The sequence below is a fragment of the Scleropages formosus genome, chromosome 13, assembly GCF_900964775.1.
Source record: "Scleropages formosus chromosome 13, fSclFor1.1, whole genome shotgun sequence".
Classification (NCBI taxonomy): domain Eukaryota; kingdom Metazoa; phylum Chordata; class Actinopteri; order Osteoglossiformes; family Osteoglossidae; genus Scleropages; species Scleropages formosus.
The window spans coordinates 24,898,313-24,912,292 of NC_041818.1; positions in this window are offsets into that span (position 1 = coordinate 24,898,313).

Sequence of the window (13,980 nt, forward strand, 5' to 3'; positions counted from 1 at the left end):
AGGAAGGAGCTTAAACCGAACTGCTTCAATATGGACAAAAACAAAATTTGCACACAAATGTACATATGCACAATCGGTAACTACTGGGGTAGTAAACTACCATATGTAGCTTACTATTATGAACGTATGGGGGCATGGTGGCGCAGCGGGTTTGGCTGGGTCCTGCTTTCTGGTGAATCTGGGGTTCCAGTCCCTCTTGGGGTGCCTTGTGACAGACTGGCATCCCGTCCTGGGTGTGTCCCCTCCCCCCTCCAGCCTTGTGCCCTGTGTTGCTGGGTTAGGCTCTGGCTTGCCGTGACCCTGCTTGGGACAGGTGTGTATTATGAATGCATCTCAGACTAGTTTCAGCTTGCGCTATTCCAGAGTCCGTTATTTTCTATTCCTTACAAATTGAAATTGTGCTGCTCGTGGAAGAACATGCAGCCCTGGAAGTACTGGGGGATTCTGGGAGATATTTTTCAGGTTGGCTGCCACATCATCAGCATATGTATACATAATAAACAAAATTACATGCTTGGGTTCCGCAATGGGCCGAGCCAGAGAGAGAGGGTAAGCATGTGCGTGTGTGTGTGTAAATTGAGTCGAAAATAGACATAAGAGCGTCAAACAGAACGGAGCAGAAAATGGAGCGAAGGGCTGCCAGCAAACGAAGCGTTCGCGATCACCCTGTACACATGCTCATGTGCCAGTCGTTCACTTGACGTGTGTCAGGAAAGGAGCTCCGCACGCACGCTCCCGCTCTTGCGTGCATGCATGTGCACGCGTGTGTATGTCTGGCATGCGGTGGCAGATGCGCACTGCGCTATTGGAGCTGCAGCAATGGGCACACACACTGTCTGAGCCACATTTAATTACATGCAACGGTAACTTGCTTCATTACCACGAGATTCTATTCCTGTAACTTATGCAGATTTTGCAGGCAGAATAGGGAGGGAATAAAAAAGAAGGAAAAAAAACTTCTGCATCTTAAAAGATAAGGAGCCAGTGAGCGCATGAACCTCCAGCTCTGCAGCCCTGAGCCAATCAGGTCTCGGAGGCGGAGCTTTGGAGGACCACCTTAAAGAGACGGACAGTGAGTTCTGTGAATACACCGAGCATCTCCTGGCATCCTCTCGCTCGCTCTATCCTTCTCTCTCTCTCCCTCCCTCCCTCTCGCACCTTCGTTTTCCTCGGCTTTTTCTTCATCCAACTTTTGCATATTAAATGGTGGGAAGAGCAGAGAGTCGGATTAAACCAGAGGAAAAAAAAAAACCAACGGAGAAACAAGAGAGCGTGCCAGTACACTGTGTGCGTGTGCGTGAGTGTGTGTGTGTGTGCGCGTGCGGACCGAGGAGGCTGGGTGGGTGCTTGTATGCATCTTGTGCTTGTTGGTGTGCAACTGCGTGTGTGTGTGTGTGTGAGTGTGAGTGCGCTCGCAGCTGTGCCTCTGTGTGGGCGCAGCAGCGTCTCTGGAGTAAAGGCGCCCTGTTCCTTTAACTGTTATATAACGTGAGAACACAAAGAGCGTTGGTAGCTGCGTTCGGCTGCAGCCAATCGGGCGTCGGCAGCCTCCGAGAGCGCGGCCACGGGCCGGCAGGGGTCTGCCGTGCTGGTGGCTAACCCACCCCCCACGGAGAGATGAGCCACGGCGGCCGCCTGCGCTCTCGACATGCATCCAGAAGGCAGTGCGGGTCATTTCCTAATCGTGCCTTTAACCGTCTCTGGCGTAAACACACCGATTCTTCTCCTTCTTGCCCTGGTGCAGCGGCACAGACCACATAGGCCCTTCCCAAAGACAGGCTGCTCTTCTAGCCCTTGGTGTTTCACGGCCCGTTCGAGACGGCTCTTGCTCTCGTCGTCATCGCGTGCCGCGGTCTTACGCGATCGAGGCTCGACTGTACGTTCCCATTCGCTAATTCATCTAACAATGGTCTCCAAGGCGACTTACAGTTATTTACCAATTTGTAGCTGGCTGATTTTTCTGGGGTTACTCCGGGTGAGTACCTTGATCGAGGATACTACATCAGAGGCTGCGATTCGAACCTGCATTCTTCAAGTGGAGCGTGGTAGGTCTCACCGCTATGCCACCTACAGGCCGCGTACACAAAGTGGTCAAAAAGCAGTGTGCATACAGAAGCTCTCGTTCACACACACACACACACACACTTTATTGCATCCAAACCCCAGTGGGCGATGGTGACAAAGAGCCTGGACGCGCTCCCAGACCCCCACCCCACCGCCGTGCGCTGAGAATAAGGCAATAACCGCTGATGTGGCACAAGAGACATTTGTCCACCGTAATAGTAAATTAAAAAACTGTGTGTGAGTGTCATCCGTGTGTGTGTGTGAGAGCAGCCGGCTATTAAACGCTTGTTCCGGAGCATCGAGGGTCGCCAGCGTGTGCCGAAGCGCCTCGGTGACTGAAAGGGGCTTGACCCCTGACCCCGCGAGAAGGAGCGCTCTGTGATTGATGGCATCGCACAGAGAGACGGGCCCTGCGGCTCCAGGAAAAGGCGGATCCACGCGTTGCTGACACTCGCTGCTCCGCACGTCACCCCGACACCTGTGCCTCCCCCCAAGGCCTCCGCTCAGCCACACGGCCCCCGCTCGCATGCCCGTCACAGCACGCCACATGTGTACCGCATTTCTGCAATATCTGAGTACTGCGAGTGCCTGGCGTTGACTCGCCGGGGGTCACCTGACAGGACGCGCGACCAAATAAGGAGAACGATGCAGGAGGTGGTCTTAAAGGCACAGTGCCCCCATGTGACACGACTCCAGGGACTGCAGCCTCTCTGTGCTCCAGGGGGAGGGGGGGGGGGGTTATGCTGAGGTGGTACCTCTGCCTGTCCAAGGAAGGAGTGTGTGGACAGACAGAAATAAACGCACACTGATGCACAGATTCAATGGGTTGTCCCCAGATACCTCTGTTCCTGGAGATATCAAAGATATCAAACAAGCAAGAGAGAAGATGCAGCAGAGTAAGAACACATTCCAGATCTTTCTCTGGCTCCTGGGTTTTACAGGGACCGTTCAGGCATGGAAAAATCATTCAGCAGCCCTGAAACTCTGGGCCAGCGGGGGCCATAGTGGTTAAAGCTGCCTCCTTGCACTGAAAGGACCCGGCTTTGATACTCTCAAGATACTTACGCTGAATTAATGCAGTAAAAATGACCACCCTGCATCAGTGGGTAAATTAGTGTAAGTAGCTTAATACCGTGTGACTTTGGAGAAAAATCAGTGTAAAAGCGAAGAGGAATCTCAGCCGGTTCTTACAATAATATGTACTGTATATGGGAAGCACCGGCGCTGTACTGGTTCCACTGGGCTCCACTGGGCTCCACTGGGCTCCACCACACCACTGGTTCCATACTGACCAGCAGAGCAGAGGTGTGGCACCAGGATCACTGTTGCGCTTCACACACACGCGCAGGGAGCACAGGATAGAGAGAGCTGGACAGAAGTGGGGGGAAACAACAGGTGGGGTCATATGGGGCAACGGAGAGGGAAGTGAGGGGGCGGGTGGGGGGCGGATGGGAGCAGGTGGAGGGAGAACTATGACTGTGGGGCGGGGGGGGGGTGGGCGGTTGTGGGTGCGCTGGGGAGATGAGAGACGGCAGACACAGAGGTAATCGTGTGTGTGGGCAGCACCGCGATGGCTGGGGGGGCAGAGCGACTGCAAACAGAAGGAAATATCAGCGAGAGAGGGAGAGAGAGAGAGAGAGAGAGAGCGAGCGGCTCACACAGAAGGAGAAAAATCAAGCGCCTGGCGCTGCTGTGCGTTTTCACACAAGTGTGTATGTGCTCGGAACGAGCCGTTGCGTGCGCACGGCGTACTATACACACACACACGCACACACACTCACGCACACGAGCGCCTCCATGGCTGCGTACATGTCGGCGTATGTGCAGGACGCACGGAACGGAGCGAGAGAACCGATCTGTAGGGATGCCGGCAGGGGGAGAAAGTTGGTTTCCATGGCAACCGGAGGACGGCTGAGCGCTAGGGTGTCCGTTCCAGCTCAGACTGCGCTGCACTGCGCCGGCCTCTCTGTGCTCAGCTGCCTCGCTCCCTCCGTCCTGCGCCCCCGTTCGCTCACAGTGTCTCTCGCTCCCATCATCAGCTCCCCGTCTCCTTCTTCCCCGGCGCTTATACATCCCCCAGAGTCTGTCTTTCCCTCTCACCCTCACTACCTCCTTCTTGCCCCTTGTTACCCCCACCCCCCTCAGTCCTGCTCTTCTTTTTATTGAATTCCTTCCATCCCCCGTCTCCTGCACCTCCTCCCTCTGCCTCCCCCACTCCTCGCCGTGCTCCAGGCCCGGCTCTGCACGGCTGCGGAAGCACGTCGCACCCGCCTCATCCGGGCCGGCGTGCCGGCGATCGGCGCATCATCACCAGGGCCCCATTAGGGAGCACTTGCAAAGAGCACCTTAATCTGTGCGGCGGGGAGGTCAGCCGGTGGCGACGATTCGTGGTGAAAAGGGACAATTTCCCGCGTTACTGCGACCCGGAGCGAAAGCACACGCGGTTTTAATGCTCATCTACTCCGACGGAGTAACGCGACACCCCAATTTAATAATCATGATAACGACAGTCAAAACTCTCTGTGGCACCTTTAACACCAAAGCCCTTTTTTATTTCATTTATACCGGTAACCAATCACCTGAACTCCCGTTTTTTTGGATCTGCAGTCACAGAGTGTGCTGAAGATGAACTGCACCACAAGGACAGAGAGAGACCCAATGCAGCTCCACAGCACACGCATTATATCAAGTGTATATACAGCATGAACAGAGGCGGCACCGTGGCTCAGCGCGTAGCACTGGTGCCTCGCTGTGGGTTTGGTCACGTGTTCAAACACAGCTCAGTGTGAATGGGGTGAGCATGTTCTCCCCATGTTCGTGTGTGTTTCCTCCCACAGTTCAAGGACATGTGTTTCAGACGAACTGGTGACTCTCAGCTGCCGTGTGTGTGTGTGTGTGTGTGTGTGTGTGTGTGTGTGTGTGTGTGTGTGTGTGTGTGTGTGTGTGTGTGTGTGTGTGTGAGAGAGAGAGATCCCCTGCTATGGACTGCTGTCCCACCCATTGTGTACCCTGCTTCACACCCTGTGTTTCCAGGATAGGCTCTAACTGGACAAGTGGTCATTGATGATGGACAGATACATATAATAATAACTGATATCAATTCCTGGAAAGAGCATCAATGAAGGACCGTTTTTAACACAACACAGAGAATCACAGAGCGCTTCGACATTTCATGATGTTCAAGTGCACTGGACTTGGAACCCCATCCCCATCTCGAAGCCTTCATCCCCAGACTGACCTCGGGCGCCTGGACGCAGGAGCGAGTGACCACACCGGACACCCTCTCCACCTTGTGAGGGCTCCTCCTGCCGGTCACGCGCACCAGCGCCGCCTCCTCCGTCTTTGCTTCCTGGAAGAGAGACGCAGCCAATCGATGGCGGGCAGCTGGAAGAGCTGAGGGAAGCATTAAACAGAATGAGGGCGGTTCCAACGGGGGTGGAGGGCGGCGCGGGGTTCGATATCTGCTGCGGCACCACCGCTTTCTCACTGATGGCCTCCAACGCCACATTAAAGCCTTTGGAGGGCCGCAGCTAATGAGCGGCGGGTTTTACTGGCCGCCGTCTGGGACCCTCGGAGCGCGCTGCGGTTCGGCAGGAAGCATCTCTAAAAGGGGCGGAGCCCCACGTGCTCGACGACCCGTCCGAACCCGCAGGACCACGGAGCCGGGGCCGCCGATGCATTAGGGCCATTAGAATTGCAGCTGGAAAGCGTCTCGGCGGCGGTGGCGGCACTCATGCCGGCGGAACGCGGCGTTCCTGACCACGCTGCTCTTCCCAGCGCTATTTATACCGTAATGGAACGCGCTCACAAATTGAGCTCCTTGCAAACAGTTGAGGCAGAAATCAAAGGCAGCGCGAGCAACGCTGAGCAGACCTGACGTCGCGGACCCGTTTGCGTACCGTCGCCGCGGCGACCTGCCATCACGGCAGCAGCACAGCGACACAGGGGCTCCCTGATGCAGCGCGAGAATGTCGCTAAGCGGGAGGCTGCAGCTCAAGTCCTCTGGTGGTGGAGGATGTTTTCTGCGGAAAGGTTTAACAACACTCATGCGTCCCTCCCGAGCCAACGCGAGCAGAGGCCTGCATGCGACGACCCGGCCGTTTCCGTCGCGCCTCCGGAAACGCGAAACCTGTCGGCGAGGTGACGGAGAACATCAGCTTGTCGGAGGACGCAGGGACGCCACGGAAACCTGGGATCGCGAATGGACTCGGTGGAAAGAGCGAGAGTCTGGGACCCAAACGCGCGGAGACCGTGTGGACGGGAAGCGCTGAGGATGGACCCACCTGGGAGCTGCTGCAGGGACCCTTCCTGTCACAGATCACGCTGCAGAGGCACTTAAAGGGCAGCAGAGGGCACTCTAGGGAGCAGGCCATGGCGGGGTCACCGCCTCCAACGACTCAGCCGCTCGGGTTCCGCTGGCGCTGTGGACCGAGTTCCGGAACCTTCCAGAACATCCGGCTACTGGAGATCCTCACCTGACCGCACCGCGCGTGTGACAGACACACACTCGCATGCTGGTGCGCGGCAGACAAGGAGAGAGCGCTTTTACGTCTCGGCGGGGTCGGCCACGCCTGTTTCGTGTCGGGGGGTTGACACGGAGGGAGACACGCCCATTCGAACCCACTCGCACACACGCACGCACGCACGCACGCACGCACACACACACACACCACATGTACGCACGCTTGTCCCATCACCAAACACGCACTACCAAGCCACATGCTCCCAAACGAACCGCCACCAAAACACTGGAAACCACAAACAAAACAGCATTGAACAATAAGCACAAACGATACATGTATCACTGTTTTTACGCTCCGGCTGGTATTTTGTATCCATATAACATGTGAATGTAGAATCTGCGTGCACTTAATCTGTTCACTTGACACCTGCACAAGCCACAGGTAAGATGCACCCAGGAAGGAGAAGATCGCCACGAGTCACAGGCTGAGAGGTGTTCGACACCCGGGTTCTCGACACCCTCCCCCACCCGCCCGATGTCTCCACGTGTGACCGAAACACGCCGTACAGCTGTGACGTCACGCTATTTCGCTTTGGCGCTCCCGCGGGACTCTCCGGCAAGCCTCACCTCCTCACCGGGGAAGGTTTCAGACGCGCGATTACCTTACCGTGCCGTCGCCGCTGCTCCTCCTCTGCCGCGCAACACCAAATGAATTTCATTTGCATGCTCTTGGGGATTAGCGCTGTGCTGCTGCCCATGTTGAGTGTGTCACTGTTATTTTTGCGCTCATTGCTCACCGTGGCCGGCCAAGCCGGCTCCGGGATGAAAGAGGCGGCTCGCTGGGAGGTGTACCGTACTAAGCGCGCTCTTCTCGTTCTCACCCTCGGCTAATGGAACACCTCGAACCCCGAGCCCTCCCCTGAATCCACAGGCCTTGTGCTTTGTAGTTGGGGCAGGTCAGGTTGGGAGGGAAAGCCTAAATCAGGGCCCTGGAGTACCATGTGCAAACATGGATATGAGTGAAATGAATGTGCGTCGCCACATCTCGAACCCTGGATTCTCCCACAGCTTCAGAATAGATATCAAATTAAACATATAATTAGACATTTACATTTATTTATTTAGGGTTGGGGGGTGAGGTGGCGCAGCGGCCTGGCCTGTGCCTGCTCTCGGGTGGGTCTGGGGTTCGAGTCCCGCTTGGGGTGCCTTGTGACGGACTGGCGTCCCGTCCTGGGCGTGTCCCCTTCCCCCTCCGGCCTTACGCCCTGTGTTACCGGGTGATGATCCAGCTCGCCGCGACCCCACTCAGGACAAGTGGTTTCAGTCAATGTGTGAATTTAGGAGACCCTTTTCTCCAAAGCGACTCCCAATGAACTCTATTTAGTGTTATCAGCCCACACACCTTATTCACCGCGGTGACTTACACTGCTAGATACACTACTTACACTGGGTCATTCATCCATACATCAGTGGAACACACACACTATGGGGAACCTGAACAGCATGTCTTTGGACTGTGGGAGGAAACCAGAGCACCTGGAGGAAACCCACACAGACATATAATAAAACATATAAAGCCGTGTCCCCTTTTGTCTCTCATCGGTTGTTTTACCATCATTTCCTCTCTGTATTATTTTTCTTTTATTTTCCTGATGATGCATTTCAATTTCTGTGCAGATTTAATTTTGCTCTTTTATTACCGTATCCTGCGCATTTTTCTTAATTCACACAGTGTATCAGAGGGGCGACACAATGGCGCTGCAGCCAGTTTACTTTTACTCGAGGAAATTCTGGGAGAAGCTCACTTACTTCTCCATCCCGTCCATTTTCAGAGGCCACTTTCCTTCAGCCACTTTTTTAAGGAGAACTCCCTTTACCTGAGTATTGTTTTTGACTACTCTACCCACCTCTGGTTATAGCAGGGTGCCATGCCACGGTATACAAAAGCATTGCGGAGTCCTGCTGTTGTCATGCCGTTGTCTGTGGTTTGGTGGGGGTGTTTTAAATCAGCAGGGCCGCGCTCTTCCATCAAGCGCTCGATTAGAACCCTCCTCCGTTAGAGGACAAACCTCTTCTCTTAGCGGGAAAAGTGTTCTGACAGCCCATCCGGTCTGAAACCGCCTTCCGCACTTTCATTCCCACAGACGTAAGTGATCTACAGCCAGTCATTTTTCGCCCGGTACCAGCTAAAATCAACCAGATGGGCCAGAAAAATTGTCCCAGCATCATCAGCGTCGCCAGCACACTAACATCACCAACATCACCAGCATCATCAGCACCGCGGTTCAGGCTGTAAATAGACCTGGGTCAAAATGACACCGTGCAGGTTGACGAAGCTGCGGGGCCTCTCCGGTTTGTTCCCCACGTGAGCCGTACCGGCGTCTACGTGAGAGCATGGTATGACCGAGTGCGGTCCCGGTCACTCCCGCTCCCTTTGCCGCTGCCCGGTTCTCCGGCAAATGCTTTTCCCTCCCAGCTGCTTTCTGTTTATCTATAAAGACGCCATGCGGCGACTGGAAACATCTGGCTGTGGGACAGCGGTTAACGGATCGGAGGCGGTCGACGCTCGGCCCGCGGAGACACACGCGGCGCCGCACCGGCCGATACCCAGCACCTCCACCCTCCCCGTAGCCTCTCTCCCTCCCTCCAGGTGACTAATTCTGCAGCATCTGTCCGCTGCTCCGTCCCGGTCCTCATCCCACACGCTGCCTCCGCCGCATCCGCTCCATCCTTTCTGAGACGGTGCGTCTGGCGCCCTCTCTCCTGCCCCGTCCGTCTCCCCGTCTCTGCTCTGCGGGAGGTCAGCGCGGCAACCCAGGCTCCTCGTACCAAAACCGTCACAGCTCGTCAGAGACAAAGAGGTTCTTCATGAAAGACCCTTGAGTTTTTTTGTTTATGAATAAAACAGCGGACGGCTCCCTCGAGGCTCCTTCCCCGGCCCTCCCTCGCCGCGCCGCCTCTCCCTGCCGCTCACCTCGCGCCGCTCTCCAGGGTTCGAGTCTCGCACGCCCACGTCCCGCTCGTTCCCAGCGTTCAGCTTAAGGGTCGCCTCGTAGCACTCCTGGATGTCTGCAAAGAAGGCCGGCAAAGCCGTTAGACCGATGGACGACTTGAGGAATAAACACGAGTAAACTGAACTGGCGCATTAAATACATCGTGAAACTAATCGGTCGTCTAAAATCTCACAAGTCGTGGAAACAAGAGCTCGGCTCAGAAACGCACCGTCGGGTGTTGAGTGTATGAAGTAACCCGGAGGTGCGGGGAGGCCCAGGACGGGACGGGAGGCCAGTTTGCCAGCTCTCTGCTGGGTGAGGAGCTCATGGAGGAGCATCTCCCCAGATTGCTCACTCCTGGGATTCACCGTAATCACATCATCACATGTGTTGTGCTGCTCCGAAGGCTAAATTTCAACGTTTTTGCAGCGATCGCAGATTCCCTTGGAGAAGGTAGACACCACAGAACTCAGTCCCCCAGCCTTGGTCCAAACCAAGAGGGATTTGAGATACAAGGCACGCACACGCACACTGTGTCTGAAACCACTTGTCCTAAGCGGGGTCGCTGCGAACCGGAGTCTAACCATAGCGTGCGCCCTGTGTTGCCGGGTTAGGCTAACACACCCAGGACGGGACGCCAGTCCGCCGCAAGCCACCCCAAGCGGGACTCGAACCCCGGAGCCACCAGATACAAGCCAGAGTTGCACTATTGTGTGTGTCCCCCTAGTGGACAAGTGCGCACTTACACCCTCAACCCTTATGTAATATTAACAGAGAAACTTTGAGAAATAATAATTAAAAAAAAGCTTTTGACCAGTCAGCCTTCAGCTGCAACATAAATACAGCGTGTTTAGTCTTTCATTCCTCCCTTGCGGGAAATATTAAAGGGGAAGTCCAAAGAAATAATGTTTTATAATGATAACAAAGAGAATAATAATAAAATGTGCAGGAACTTGACGTTTTATGGTAAGTACGGTTTCTGCGAGCCTTTCGCACCGCTGCGGACAGAGGCTGTTTCGGAAAGGGAATCTGAAACTGTTCTGGGTGGAGGATGAGCGGTGGGCCGCTGGTGGGCCGCAGGGACATTTATTTCACCGCTCCGCCGACTCTCCGAGGGGAAGCTCTCCTGCTGACCGCCAGGTGGCGCCGTCCGCCATCCTGCACCTCCGCACCCCGCTCGGTCGGCCTGCCCACGGCGCTTATTCCTCCCGCATGCCTCATCTTCTCTCCCGTGGCTTTCGTGCAATCTCACCCCCCCCGCCCTCAGGCCCGATCCTCCCAGCGGTCGAACCCGTCTGGGGGAATGTCAAGGCCCGGGACCGCTGACTAGTACCACTGGAACAAGATTTAACTCATTCAGAACTTTCTCTGCTCACAGGTGAGAAGGTGAACAGGAACAGGGTCCCTGGGGAGGAAAACCACATCGGGTTTAAGTGTGTGTGTGGGAATATGACTCATCATTGTGTATGTGTTTATACATTTGTGTGTGTGTCCCCTCTCTGTGACTGAATGAGCGCGAGTGACTGAGTGTTTGGGGAGAAACGTGACTCATCTCCCAGTATGAATCGTGTATGTATGGCTCTGTGTGTGTGTGTGTGTGTGTGTGTGAGAGAGAGAGAGAGAAAGAGAGACAGTGTGAGTTATCAGGCTGATCCGTGGGCTGATCTCAGCTGCCCTGCAGTCCAAAGGAGGACAAAGACACCCGTAACAGGGAGCCGCCGCTGGAGACGTCCCCAGGAAACGCGCAGCCGACCGGAGAGGATCACGGGAAGAGACTCCCCTCCGCCGCAGGTAATTCGCACCCCCCTCGACGGCAGCGGAATGACGGAGTGAGTCACTCACATCCGCACTCTGACTGTACACTGTTTACATCACGGACACACGCGTCCCACAATCCCTTTGCCCAATATTGATGCGCCAAAGGGAGAAGACGCCCCCTAGTGGACCGGGACCGGAACGTTCCCCCAAAAGCGGGCAGAAGTTTACAAACAAGGATGGTGCAGCGAGGTATTTCTACACCTTTCACAGTAATTTACATACATTTATTTTCTCTAAATCGATTCACGCTGATTTACCCATGTATGCAGAGGGTAAATTTTACTCAAAAGTATCTTGACCAGTCAGTGATCTGTGAGGTTGTTTACCTTGTTCCAGTACTGGTGAATGAGTACCCAGTGTGCACACTGTGCTCCCAAACACGGTACGGTTAATGACCTCCACTGCTCCGTCAACTCAGACGTCTGCGGATTAAGGCCCGAATCTGAGCTCTAATCTGATCTGAGGCTCTTTCCCCCGGTGACCTCGGGTTCGAATGGGTCTCGGCGACGGCTCATCCGACATCGGTTCACGTCCCTCCCGACCCCCGCCCTCCTCCCTCTTCTCTACGATCCATAGGACACGTATCGCACAGACAACGGCGTCTGGAAAGAGCGTCGGCCAAGAAAGGAAACGCATAAAAATAGCAAATGAAAAGAGCATCATAGGGTCGACGTCTAATGGTGGTGGGGGGGTGGACAATCTTGTGCCCTGCTGCCAGGTGCTTAGTGTGTAACCATGTCTCTCACACACACACACACACACACACACACACACACACACACACGTGAGACCCTGTTTGTGGGCCCAGCTAAAAAGTGGCAGGAAGGCTTGGAAGCAGCTACAAAGCCCTGGTGGTGAAACCCAAACCCTCCTTCCCTCCCCTCCCCCATCAGTACCCCCCTTCACAGAGAGCCTATTTTCCATGAGATTTGGCAGCTTTGGCTCCGCTGACCCAACCCCCCCCCCCAACCCCCATACCCTGCGGTCACTGTGGTCCCCATTCCATCCCAAGCACTGGCCCTTTTCCACCCCTTTTCTCTTCATCACTTCTAGCCCATCTAACGGGGTTGCACGAATGTGGTCGGCGTGCCCGCGTGTGTCGGCGGGACGTTTCGCACGGTAACGCGGACCGGGGGTGTGATTCAACCCGTCACGCAGCGTTAACGTCGGCAGACAGGGTGTCACATGACTGCTGTGAAGCTCCGCTTCTGAACTTTCTCCTGAAGAGTGGAGAATGCAGTGGTGCGGGGTTCCCCATGGGCAGTGTGTGTGTGTGTGTGTGTGTGTGTGTGTGTGTGTGTGTGTGTGTGTGTGTGTGTGTGTTCCTGAATCAGCACAAATGGAGCGTGCGTTTAAAAGCTTTCTTTGGGAGGGTGGGAAGTGGCAGCTCATTAGGACCAAACATGCAGAAACTGGGTCAAGGCTGAGAGTTTCTGGAGGAACTTTCTCATCCCATCCCGACGCTCTGGGGCTGGGGGGTGGGGGCACTGCCCCTCCTCTGGCCCCCAGACTAGAACAGTGGCTGTGAACTGTGGGGCAAATCCACGCTATGATGGGAGCTCCCACCACATGCATTGAAAACCCTGTGATCACACACACACACACACACACACACACACACAGAATAAAGACATGGTGCATGTACTCCAATATCAATTCACTCAATAACAACCATTATTCCAATTATTATAATACCAATTGCTCACTGGTACATTTTATTATATGTTATGTGTGTGAGTGACCCAGTGTAAGTAGTGTATCTAGCAGTGTAAGTCTTTGGGTGCTCTGGTTTCCTCCCACAGTCCAAAGACATGCTGTTCAGGTTCCCCCATAGTGTGTGAGTGACAGAGAGAGTGTGTGTGTGTTCTACTGATGTATGGATGAGTGACCCAGTGTAAGTAGTGTATCCAGCAGTGTAAGTCACCATGGTGAATAAGGTGTGTGGGCTGATAACACTACATAGTATCCATTGGAAGTCGCTTTGGAGAAAAGCATCTGCTAAATGAATAAATGTAATTTTAAAGTATATGTAAACAATATTTTGAAATTAATCTGAAACCGTCTGAAATTAATTGAACACATGACGATATAGGCAGATACACACACACATTTTCAGAACCGCTTGTCCCATACGGGGTCACGGGGAACCGGAGCCCACCTGGCAACACAGGGCGTAAGGCCGGAGGGGAAGGGGACACACCCAGGACGGGACGCCAGTCCGTCGCAAGGCACCCCAAGCGGGACTCGAACCCCAGACCCACCGGAGAGCAGGACTGTGGTCCAACCCACTGCGCCACCGCACCCCCTCTGATATAGGCAGATATTATTATTTAATTAATATAATTTTTTCAGTTAGCTGATGCTTTTCCTCAAAGCACCTTGCCGCGATGTTCTCCTTCACACAGATGAGTAACAGCTGGCACCATAGCGGTGAGAGTTGCTATTTTTGAACCGAAGGGTCACAGGTTCGAGTCTCACCTTTGGCTGTAGTACCTTTGGGCAAAATACTTACCCTAAAATTACTCCAGTAAGGTTACCCAGCTGTATAAATGGGTAAATAATTGTAACCTTAACACTGTAAGTTGCTTTGGAGAAAAGCATCAGCTAAATGAATAAATGTAATTCTTACTTGATCAGTTCAAG